Below are 12,908 nucleotides of genomic sequence, written 5' to 3'. Positions count from 1 at the left end.
CGGTAGAAACAGGCAAGTCTACTTTCAAAAAGTGGGAGAGCCACGGCAACCCTATCTCACAACCCAGCTGATGTTCAGGATTTAGCTGAAGCCAGGGGAAGAGGTGGTGTTTCTGGGTCTCTTTCGCTCTCTCTCTGCTCCAGTCTGGTCAGGACATCTCTCAGGATCCAGGACAAAGACGGCACAATAGTGTCACACTGGATCATGGGGTCCCCGGAAATGGTGGGGTGACAGCCATGATGGTGAAGCTCACGCCTTCCCTTTTTCTTGTCTTTCAGCCAGCTAGGGTTGTGGTAGCCAACTTTTCTCCCAAAAGTCATTTTTAAGGACCCCAAAAAGAAGTGATGGGCATAATAGCCCATCCTCTTATTATTTTGTCCATTATTTAGGCCTAATTTCCAGCACACCAGTTTGGGTTAATTAATTACTGGTTCCACACTTCTATGGTTTACCAGGCATGAGTTTTACACAGTTCTTAAGTTATATTAGTGGGCTTTTTTGTTTAAACTAATCTAGTCTTTTTGTTTTCCTTATGCACCTTTTCCCATTAACGCTTACTGGTATAGTTTATTGTGACACTTTATAAACTTCCTTACAGTTAAGCTTACAATTCAGGTATACTTGTAGGCCCAATTATTACAACAGCATTTATTTTCAAGGGCATCTAACTTTTCTTAACACTGTTTTGGTAGATCTCCAGCTCTCACAGCTGTATGCTAGCAGTGAGGTTATGTTTGCATAGAAAATTCTCAGCTTTTTTTCTGATGCTATTTTTCTTTGATTTCCATAAATTATTAAGTTAAGTAAATGCTGTGGATGCCTTCCCATCCTTGATGTCACTTCCTTCTTGAGGTCTCTGTTTGTCAATGTAGTGCTGGCCAGGTACATGAACTGTGCTATTTTCTTGATATTTTTGCCTGCTAATGTGATGTTACAGCTTGATTTCTTAGTTTCAGGGATATTTATTTTAATATAAGTTATACAGTGATTTTTTTTTAATGGCCAAAAAGATCAGGAGGGGGATGGAAGCAAAGCTCAGATATTTTGGAATTAAAAGTTATCCATGGTGACATTAGTGGTAAGCTAATGAGGCCAGGTCAACACTACAAAATGTTGTTGACCTAACTTACGTTAGCATACAGCAACTGCAGTTACAAAATTGCTTGTGAGTGCGCATTCTTGGCGATGCTCATCCTCACCAGGAGTGCTTGTATCAATTGTTTTGTGGGGCATTGTGGGATGGCTCCTGAAAGCTACTGACACTGCATCAGCCTAATTATATCAACTGTGACTCTGCACTGCTAGGGGAGGTAGTGTTACTAAATCAGCATAGAGAGGCATTTACGACAATGGGAGCCAAATTTAAGTGAAGACACTTCCACAGCTAGATTGACAAAAGACAGCTTACTACCTAACTTGTAGTGTAGACTATGCCTCTGTTTGTGAACCAAAGTAACATGATGTAGGAGGTTCTGAAGAACTGTATTAGTCAGCACCAAGAGAAGATACTACTTCAAAATATCTTACGAAAAAAATCTTCCTCACCATGTGAAGTCCTGTAAGTGGAGTATGGAGGTTAATTGGTTTTGACCAAGATCACATACATGGAGGAACCGGGAATACAATTCACATCTCCTGACTCCCTGTCCTGTTCCTTAATTATATGGCTCTTCTTGAGGCATATGGCTCGAGATTTAATAGTGCACTGTTCCATATGCATAACATGACTTTTAAATCCAGAACTGTGATGGGGCACCTGCTCCACACTGGGATCTCCCAGGGGTTAATAGAGCCCTAGGGAGGCTGTGCAGAGGCAACCAATCACAGAAGGGCTTATAGGAGCAGCCAGGTTCGGGCAGGCCCATGTAGGTACAGATGCCATACAGAGCAGCTTCAGTCATTCCCTGGAGCTTGAGGAGGGAGGTGGAAGGGCTGCCTTGCAGGCTGAAGGCAGCAAGCACCCTGGACAGAGCAGTGCTGCAGGCAGAGACCCGGGGAGCTAAAGGCAGCTCCTGGTGGGCTGCAGGGATCTGCAGGCTGAGGCCCTGAGGCAAGGGCAAAGAGGGTGCTGGGGCTGTGGGGAAGTGGTCCAGGGAAACCTACTGAAGAGTCAGAGGGGGTGCCTCAGGCAGCCGCCATCTGGACCTGGAGTAGTGGGCGGGCCCGGGTTCCCCCGCCGCCTGCCCCCATTCGCCACTGAGGAAGTGCTGGACTAAGGGACTGCAACATTCCCCCGGAAGGGGGGAGCACAGAGCTTGGCACAGACAGAGGGCTATGTCATTGAAGAGGACACTGAGGTTCTGAGAGTGACATGGGTCCCTGGAGCAGAAGTGATGGTGGCGAGACAGAAGAGAGTGCATTGACATACAGAACTAATCCCCAGGATAGCCAGCAGGAGGCGCCGCAGTGGTGAGTCGAATCCCATCACAAGGACATTAGCTGAAGGTTGTGTGTGTTCAAAAAAGTAATTTTAAATACTAAAGAATATAACAACTAAGGTAACTATGTTTTTGGTATGTTAGGAGATTTACCATGTGGTAACTTGGTCCCCCAGCTCAGCTTTTATAGCATATATGGGCCCATAGTTGCAATCAGAGTTTGTTCATTGTGGTTTTCACTGGCAACAAAGTCAGGATTTCTACAAGTAAAGTTTATCCTTTTAAAAACAGTGTTTTTAAACATCCCAAATAACTAATAGAAAACGTAATAACTTAAAAATGTAACCCTATCTGAGGTAGCTGAAGTTCTGCTGGCTCATTGTGGCAGGAATGGCTTATTAATTCCACCCTTGATATAAAAGAGATGATAGTGGTTCTTGAGGAAGAGGGAACTAGGGAGCTAGGAGTGGAGAGGAACTTTGTCTGGGTCTATTTTTCAAAGAATACATTTCACAGGTTTTCTGGATTGTAAAAAGGAAGAAAGAGAACCCCTTAGTTAGCCATCACTTAGGGGACAAGGTGAACAGCACACACTGATTATGTGAAAGGTGAATCCTCCTACCTGAAGGGCTGGAGTTGCTGATAGCTTGATGTAAGTGGGAAACTATTTTAGGCAAAGAAATAGCTTGCTAGAATTAAGTGTTATGCACTAGAAAACACATTATTTTTGCTTTGTAACCATACCTGTCTCTTTTTCTCCTTCTTACTGTCACTTTAATTTATGTTCTTTATGAATAAAGTTATGGTTAGTTTTACTATAAACCATCTATGTGTATTAAGGTAAATAGTGTGTCCTGGGCTGGGCTAACAGGCTAGTTTGTGTGTGCTGTATCTTTGTGGACAGTGGACTTAATTTCTGTGACAGTCGAGTCAAAGGGAGAGGACACTACAGAGAGGTGTATCTCGGAAACTTGGGAACTGGCGTTCACTGAATATTATCTGCAAGGCAAGGTTTAGCCTGGCAGAATCTCAAGGAGTTTGCTGGTGAGCTGAACAGACTAGTGTGGCGGGGAGTTGACATACAGTCTAAGCTCCAGCAAAGCTCTCTCTTGCTGACACAAAGGGGTAACACACTGGCTTACAGTTCTGGGCGTGCCGAGAGCGTGTCAAAGAGGCTTGGGTCAGTCTATTTTTAAAAGTTTAATCTTACAAGAAGAGATCAATTCCGAGATCAGATTGATGTGTATTATATCCCATTACCTACTGTGATTGTGCACAAATGTATAGTGGCTAGTTTTCATCAGATAAACAAGAATGATGATGTGGTTCCATATGTATCTGAGATATGAACACTGTAGCTAGCCCACCTTTGCAAGGACCTTTAACACATATAGCTAGTCCACTTTGCCAGCACTTTAAGAGGCCTTATTCCCACCCCCATCCCCAACCTCCCAGCATACAAGTAACTCCCAATGAATTCAGTAGAAATTACTTGTTTCCTGCTGGAGGAGAATTCTGGCCTCAGGTATTGACAAAATATTACTAATAGTAAAAGTGTATAAGTGGTGACATTTTTTCTTTTTCTATTTATCCCACTACTTCCGTGACAAAGTAGCTTCAGACTCTCAGTATATTGCAAACATCTACATCAGAAAACAGTTTGGTTCAAAGTTCTGTTCTCTGTGCACATATGCAGTAGGTCCTGCACAGTCGTGCAGCCCTAAAAATAGATAAATGCTCATGCCAAATTGTGTGTCAGACTCTATCTTTCTCTGTTACAGATGATGGAAGTGTTGTGTTATGCATTTAAAGTATGCCCAGCAGAGGTTACATTTGGGCGTATGAAGCCATGGCCTGGCTTATCTTTGCCTATTTAGTATTTGAAAGCAAAGCACAGCTATCATTGAAATATCAAAATTATTGAAGCTGAACCTTCCTTACCTCTAAAATTGATTACACAAATATCTATGCTGTAGTCCCAGTAGCAATTAAAGATTTAATTGTGCTATTCAATATAAATTAATTTAACACAAATTAGCTCATTTAACAAGAGAATTTTTATCATAAATAAAAATGAGCGGGTTTGAGCAGCCATTTTTAAATTAATATGTGTCAGAGGAACATTGCATTTTGCTGTACCAGATCATATAATTGGCTCAGCTAGTCTGGTATTATGATGCCAAAAATAGCCAGTACCGGTTACTACATCCACCTTTCCTTTGTCACTCCACCCTTATACAATGCAGCAAGTCAGCTGTGAAATGTTGTATGTGGGATAGAGTGATTAATGATTAGTGATTAATTCCTGATTACTGTAGTTATTTTACTTTGTGAGGAATAAATCAAGAAAAAATAATTAGTGTAAGCATCAGTTTATTCTCAGAAGGAAACATTTTCCTTCCCATATCTGTTTCTAAGTCTCCACCTGGAGCTATCAGCTTCCTAACACTCCCAGTTATTCTCACTGCACTGAGATGTGGCAAAGAGCTGAATGGCAAGGCCAATCCAGAATGGAAGTGGTACAGACAACTGCTGTGCAAACCTCTAAGAGGTGGGCTAGCTAAGAGACAAGCGTTTTATAGTTTATTTAATAAATACTCCTCCACCAACATTCCTCTGCCAAAAAACAAAACAAAAAAACAGTGCAGGTTTTTGGGAAATACAGACGAAGGAAAGCCCCAGGCATAAAGGGACAAAGTCAGTCCTGACATGTGCAGATACAGCTCCTATTGACTTCAGTGGGAGTTGCCTTTGTGCCAAGGCTGAATTTGGTCCAAAGTGTTGGTGTATGGAGATGGAAGCACTAGTGCAGGCCTGCTTTGTTCAGGGTTAGACTATGGAGTAGTGGTTAAGCCTGTTCTTGGTTTACACTAATGTTTCTATCTGAGTTTTTTGCATGGACTAAACCAGCTGTGGGAGAACTGGAAACAATTCTCAATGTGACAGTGTTACCAACTCTTGCTATTTCATTTCAAGACTAGTGATTTTAAGGTGTGTTTTACCTGTCACACGAAAATGCAATGAAAAGCTACAAACTCATTAATTTTCCCTTATTCAAAATGGCCACCATGTCTATTTACTGCCAATTGGGCTGAAGCCAGCAAGATGGCTGCTATTTCCCTATGTTCAACAGCAGTCTTACCATTTCCAGCTGTTTTCAGTGAGACCAAAGCCATGCCCGCAGGCCAGATGGCTGCCACTGTGTGGTTGCAGGGCTAGACAAGACACTATTAGGACACAGACTATGAGAAGCAGTGGAGACACTGAAGGTGGTTGCGGAAACTGAGGCTATGTCTACACTAGCACTTTTGTCTGTATAACTTATGTCACTCATGCATGAGAAAAAACCATCCCTCTGAGCGACATAAGTTACACAGACAGAAGTGCCAGTTTGGACAGCACGAAATCCATAGTTACTGCCGCTCATTGGAGGTGGGTTAATTATGGCATAGAGCAGCTACATGAGTGACCTTAAAGTGGCACAGCTGCATCGGTACAGTTGTGTCACTGTAAGCTTGCTGGTGTAGACATGGTCTAAGAGGGGAAGCAGGAGGTTGATATAAAGGTTGCAGGGGAATGGGAGGGCAAGGAGATGTGCAGGGCAGGAGGAGACTAAGGAGAATGGTAGGGTTGTCAACTTTCTAATCACACAAAACCAAACACCCTAGCCCCGCCCCTTCCCTGAGGCCCCACCTCCTACCCCACACCTTCCCTGAGGCCCTGACCCCACTCACTATATTCCCCCTCCCTTGGTGGCTCACTCCCCCCTATCCTCACTCACTTTCACCGGGCTGGGGCAGGGGGTTTCAGTGTGGGAAGGAGTGAGGGGGTAAGAGCTCTAACCTGGGGTGAGGGCTCCGGGGTAGGGCCAGAAATGAGGGGTTCAGTGTGCGGGAGGGGGCTCTGGGCTGGGGCAGGGGATTGGGGTGTGGGATGGAGTACAGGCTCTGGGCAAGGGTTGGGGGCTCTGGGGTGGGGCTGGGGATGAGGGGTTTGGGGTGTAGGAGGGGGCTCCAGGTGTGGGGTGGGGCCGAGGGATTCGGAATGTGGGAGGGGGCTGCAGGTTGAGGCAGGGGGCTGGGGTGTGGGAGGGGGTGATGGCTCTGGGCTGGGGGTGACAGCTCTGGGGGGGCTGGGGATAAGGGGTTTGGGGTGTAGGAGGGGGCTCCGGGTTTGGAGGGGAGGCTCAGGGTTGGGGCAGGGGGTTGGGGCTCAGGATTGGGGAATGGGTTTACCACGGGCACTCACAGTCAGCGGCGCAGTGGGGCCCTGTGCTGTGCCCTGGAAGCAACCAACAGGTCCAGCTCCTAGGCGTGGGGGGCGAGGAGGCTCCATGCACTGCTCTCATCTGCAGGCACTGCCCCCCAGCTCCCATTGGCCGCAGTTCCCAGCCAATGGAAGTATGGAGCCAGTGCTTGGGGCGGGGACAGCGCATGGAGCCCCGTGGCTCTCTGCCTGCCCTGGCCCTGTGCTGTGTCCTGGAAGCAACCAGCGGGTTTGGCTCCTAGGCGCAGAGGGCGAGGAGGCTCCATGCGCTGCTCTCATCTGCAGGCACTGCCCCCCAGCTCCCATTGGCCGCAGTTCCCAGCCAATGGAAGTACGGAGCCAGTGCTTGGGGCAGAGGCAGCGCACGGAGCCCCGTGGCCCACCCACCTAGGAGCCGGACATGTTGGCCACTTCTGGGGTGCAGCGCGGTGCCAGGACAGATACGGACTACCCTGCCTTAGCCCTGCAGCACCGCTGACCAGACTTTTAATGGCCCACTTGGTGGTGCTGACCGGAACTGCCAGGGTCCGTTTTCGACCAGCTGTTCCGGTCAAAAACCAGACATCTGACAACCCTAGAGAATGGAGTAACATGAGAAGCTGGAAGAAGAGTGAAGTGGTGCAGAAGGAGACGAAGGGGGTCCAAAGGATAATGATGGAGTGGGAGATGAAGAGGGATAGAATGGCAGTGACCCCAACCTGAAGGTGGTAGAGAGAAAGGGGATTCCCTTGCAAGTGCCATTGGGAAGGACACATTTTGCATGTGTATTTGAGGCTGGATTTTGACCCTTAGAAGCTCATGCAGACAGCCACTGGGCTTTAGGCTCCTAAGTGCCTAAATCACTTTTGGAAATTAAATTCAGACTCCTACTCAGTTAGGTGTTACACCATCGAGTGCAGCAACACCTAAATACTCCTACAAATGTGGGACTTAGGGCAGGTGTTTTTCCCTCTTAAGCTTCAAAAACCTGATGGTAAATAAGAAAACTCAGACATTTATTATTTTTGAAAAATCTCATGATTTTTGAATGCGTAGAGCTGGCAATAGTGCATGCATCCCTAAGGAGAAGCAACATTTGCTCCCTTGCCTGGCAGAGTGGCATGCACACCATTGCCTAGCTGCACTGACCACTGGCAAGGTGGGGTAGGTTGAGTAGTTCTCACCTCCTCCTTGACCCTTTTGGAGTGCCTTGCCTCCAAGGTGTTCTTAGCAGGGAATAATCTCTAGACTCAAGAAAACATTCATTGCTCCTTCCATGCCTGTGTAAGGGCCAGCTGAAACTCTGCTTTGTCTGTGTGATTTAGGAATATACAGCACATGCCTGATATTAAAAGAGCATTCCAGAGGACATGCTTCCATGCTGATGATGGGTTCTGCTTGATAATGATCCAAAGCAGTGAGGACTGACGCAAGTTCATTTTCATCATCTGAGTCAGATGCCACGAGCAGAAGGTTGATTTTATTTTTTGGTGATGCGGGTATTGTAGTTTCCACATTGGAGTGTTGCTCTTTTAAGACTTCTTCACATGGAAGCATGTCCTCTGGAGTAGTGGCCGAAGCATGAAGGGGCATACGAATGTTTAGTACATCTGGCATGTAAATATCTTGCAATGCCAGCTACAAAAGTGCCATGTGAACACCTATTCTCACTTTCAGGTGACATTGTAAATAAGAAGCATGCAGCAGTATCTCCCATAAGTGTAAACAAACTTGTTTGTCTTAGCAATTGGCAGAATAAGAAGTAGGACTGAGTGGACTTGTAGGCTCTAAAGTTTTTTCACTGTTTTGTTTTTGAGTGCAGTTATGTAATCAAACAAAAATTTGCATTTGTAAGTTACACTTTCATGATAAAGAGATTGTACTTCAGTACTTGTATGAGATGAACTGAAAAATACTATTTCTTTTGTTTATAATTTTACGGTGCATATATTTGTAATAAAAATAATAATATAAAGTGAGCACTGTGCACTTTGTGTTCTGTGTTGTCATTGAAATCAACATTGAAAATGTAGAAAAACATTCAAAAATATTTAATAAATTTAAATTCGTATTCTATTGTTATAAGTTAATTTTGAGTTAATCGCGTGAGTTAACTGCGATTAATTGACAGCCTAGTAATAACTAATGAGATATTGATGTCCTAACAATTCCCATTGGAATAATAGTGCTGTTCAAATTAAGTGGTTTTTTAACAAATGTTATAGGTGTATATCACCTTAATTTTTTGGCAGGAGGAGTAGAAGGAATTTAACTTAGTTCATATAAATTAAAAACAGGGTCTGGTTGATATGAATGCGGCAGCAAGATACGTTTTTTCATAAAGTTGAATTTTAATAGTACTGTAGATATAAAGGAAGTCCTTTTTAATATAAACTACATTGTAACATATTGTATGTTTCTATAAAATTTTAAATTTGAATTCTTTTTTGGATCAATCTTTAGGCTATTGATTTGTTCAGAAAATTCTGAAATTCATATATTTTTGTGGTACTTGCATTTTTAAAATTACTTCTTTGAGCTAAATATTTATTACATTTCTTGCACAATATGAGATTGTGCTGATGTTGTTACCTTAATTTGGGTGGTAAGTGTTGAACTTTTTTGCTGAGATGATTTGAGTGATTACAAGTAATATTATTTCTGTATTTATAATGGATTGAATATAGTGGTAGTAGTAATGTATTCTTTTGTCCCTCTCCTTTTCTTCTTGCAATTTGAATTAATGCTTAAGGAAGCTGAAGCTCTGCTCACTTTTTGATATTACCATGTCCATTCTCCCTGCCTAGACTGAGCAGGTCTCCAACCATCCCTGTATAGTGACCAGCAAGGGGAGTGAATTGTGCAAGCCACAATTGAGCCCTTAATGTTGTTTTAGCATAATATTGTCGATGTAGGGCTCAGTCTTTGCTCCCATTTTGCCATTGAATACAACGGGTGCATAAGCTTCATATTAGGCATATAGATATTTTACAATGAACTCCCAATTATAGTCTTTACAAAATTCCACATCCTTGTGATATTTTTAATTGGCATTCAAGATGGTGAAGCCCATAGCATCTTCTGTTCAAAAACAAAATAATGTTTAGGAGCTCTATAATAAAGCTCATGTGTGCTTGGAACCTGAATATTTAAAAAAAATTAGTAATGCAGCAGCATTGAAAAATAGGAATGGGGAAGTGAGTCTGGATATTTAAACAACTTGGCATCTTTAATGTCTTTCTCACGAATTAACAAATTTGATTTTCTGATCATACAGAAAATCCCCCAAACTATTATTTTTCAAAGCTGTTAAAACATGTATTCATTTAGTTTAAGTGGTACTTTAACAATGCGTGTACTTGTGCTTGTATAACACTCATTGTGTGAGTCACAAGAGGAACACTTTCACAACAGATAATATGTACCATTCTCCCCCATCCATAACGTTAGGACTAAAAATGTCATTTTAATCTTATGGAAAACTTCGTCAAATACTAAAATAATCAAATCAGTTATCAAGAGGAAGAATATCAGAGCAAAATGTATGTCCTAGTAAACTACAGTGATTAAAGACTGAAACAAGCTGAGACTTGTCTATTCAGACTCAAAAGTGCCTGTACGCCTGCTACAGCTTATAAAACTTGTCAGTAGTTTTGTGATTTACCTCAACATTTTGCCTCTAAATTTGTGTATAAGAGGAAGAAAATTGGGAAGGGGTGTAATGTGCAACCTCACTCCTGGAAAAATTGGGAAGGGGCATAATGTGGTCAAGAAGTTTGTGAATGTGCGTGGGATTGCTGGCTAGTAGTCAGATTAGTGATTTTATGAGGTAAAAAGAACAGGAGGACTTGTGGCACCTTAGAGACTAACAAATTTATTAGAGCATAAGTTTTCGTGGGCTACAGCGCACTTCATTCTATGCATCTGATGAAGTGGGCTCTTGCCCACGAAAGCTTATGCTCTAATAAATTTGTTAGCCTCTAAGGTGCCACAAGTACTCCTGTTCTTTTTTGTGGATACAGACTAACATGGCTGCTACTCTGAAACCTATCTTTATGAGGTAAGAACTTCTGGTTTCTATTCCCAGTTTTGCCAGTGACTCAGTGTGTGACTTGCTGAATTTCAGCCAGTAAAGTACTTTCAAACCTTAAGATTAAGGTTATTTGTGGTAGCACCCACTACATGCTGGGGGAAATCCAACAGAAGCACATGGTTTGGACAGAGACATCCCTTAGGCCTGGTCTACACTAGGGGTGGGGGGGAATCGATCTAAGTTATGCAACTTCAGCTACGTGAACAACGTATCTGAAGTTGATGTACTTAGATCTACTCACCATGGTGTCTTCACTGCAGTGAGTCGACTGCTGACACTCCCCCGTCAACTCCGCCTGTGCCTCTCGCCCTGGTGGAGTACCTGAGTCAACGGGAGAGTGCTCGGGAGTCGATTTATCACGTCTAGACTAGACGCGATCCAGCGATAAATCAACCCCTGCTGGATTGATCGCTGCCTGCCGATCCAGCGGGTAGTATAGACATACCCCTAGAGGAGGATCTATTAATGGGGAGTCTCTGTGTCAGAGATTCTTGTCAACTGCTGGAAATGGCCCACCTTGATTATCACCTCAAAAAGTCCCCCCGCCCCCACTCTCCTGCTGGTAATAACTCACCTTACCTGATCACTCTCATTACAGTGTGTATGGTAACAGCCATTGTTTCATGTTCTTTGTGTATATAAATCTCCCCACTGTATTTTCCACTGAATGCATCCGATGAAGTGAGCTGTAGCTCACGAAAGCTTATGCTCCAATAAATTTGTTAGTCTTTAAGGTGCCACAAGTACTCCTTTTCTTTTTGCGGATACAGACTAACACGGCTGCTACTCTGAAATCTGTGTTTTAGTAAAGAGGAAAGGATAGAAGTTGATAAAGTACATGTAGGAACTGAAGAGTAACAGCCAAATGAAAAAGACCCCCATTCAATTATATCACATGAAGGCAGACAGCTAAAAAGTGACAAATTTTATAAGTGCTTGTATACAAATGCTAGAAGTCTAAATACTAAGATGGGTAAATTTGAGTGCCTGTAAATGAAGATATTGATATAATAGGCATCACAGAAACTTGGTGGAACAATTATAATCAATGGGACACAGTAATACCAGGCTACCAAATATATAAGAATGACAGAGTAGATCGTGCTGGTGGGAGAGTGGCACTCTATATGAAAGAAAGCATAAAGTCAAATAAAGTACAAATTGTAAATGAATCTAACAGTAACACAGAATCTCAATGGACAGAAATTCCATGCTTAAATAATAAGAATATAGTAGTAGGAATATACTACCAACCACCTGACCAAGATGGTGATGGTGACTGAAATGCTCTGGGGAATTAAAGAGGCAAAAAAATAGAAAACTTGATAGTAAAGGGGATTACAACTATCCCCATATTGACTGGATACGTCACCTCAGAATGGGATGTAGAGATAAAGTTTCTAGACATCGTAATTAACTGTTTCTTGGAGAGGCTAGTCCTGGAATCCACAAGGAGACAATTCTTGTTTTAGTCTTAAGTGGAGCACAGAATTTGGTCCAAGAAGTGACTATAGCTGAACCGCTTGTTAATAGCGACCATAATATGATTAAATTTAACATACTTGTCTAGGGATTTGAGGGGCGTGTGGGAAATACCGAAGAAGCCCACCACAGTAAGAATTTAATTTCAGAAAGGGGAAGTACCCAGAAATGAGGAAGCTAGTTAAACAGAAATTTAAAAGGAACAGTCACAAGAGTAAAATGCCTGCAAGCTTCATGGGAACTTTTTAAAAACACCATAATAAAAGCTCAGATTAAATGTGTACCCCAAATTTAAAAGAACAGTAAGAGGACCAAAAAAATGCCACAATGGCTAACCAAGAAAGTAGAGGAAGCAGTTAGAGACGAAAAGGCATCCTTTAGAAATTGGAAATGAAATCCTATTGAGGAAAAGAAAGGAGCATAAACTTTGGCAAGTCAATTATAAAAAGTATAATTAGGCAGGCTAAAAAAAGAATTTGAAGAGCAACTAGGAAAAGACTCAAACTAGCAGCAATATTTTTTTTTAAGTACATCAGAAGCAGAAAGCCTGCCAAACAATCACTGGGACCACTGGACAATCAAGGTTCCAAAGGAACACTCAAGGAAGACAAGGCCTTTGTGGAGAAGCTAAATGAATTATTTGGAGCAGCAGGTTTAAAGCAATTATAAGGAAGTACTTCTTCACAAAAAGCACGGTCAACCTGTGGAAC

This window comes from Lepidochelys olivacea (assembly GCF_965140295.1).
Source record: "Lepidochelys olivacea isolate rLepOli2 genome assembly, chromosome: 7".
NCBI lineage: Eukaryota > Metazoa > Chordata > Testudines > Cheloniidae > Lepidochelys > Lepidochelys olivacea.
The sequence above is the reverse complement of the archived record's forward strand: the minus strand, read 5'-3'. Positions refer to the sequence as shown.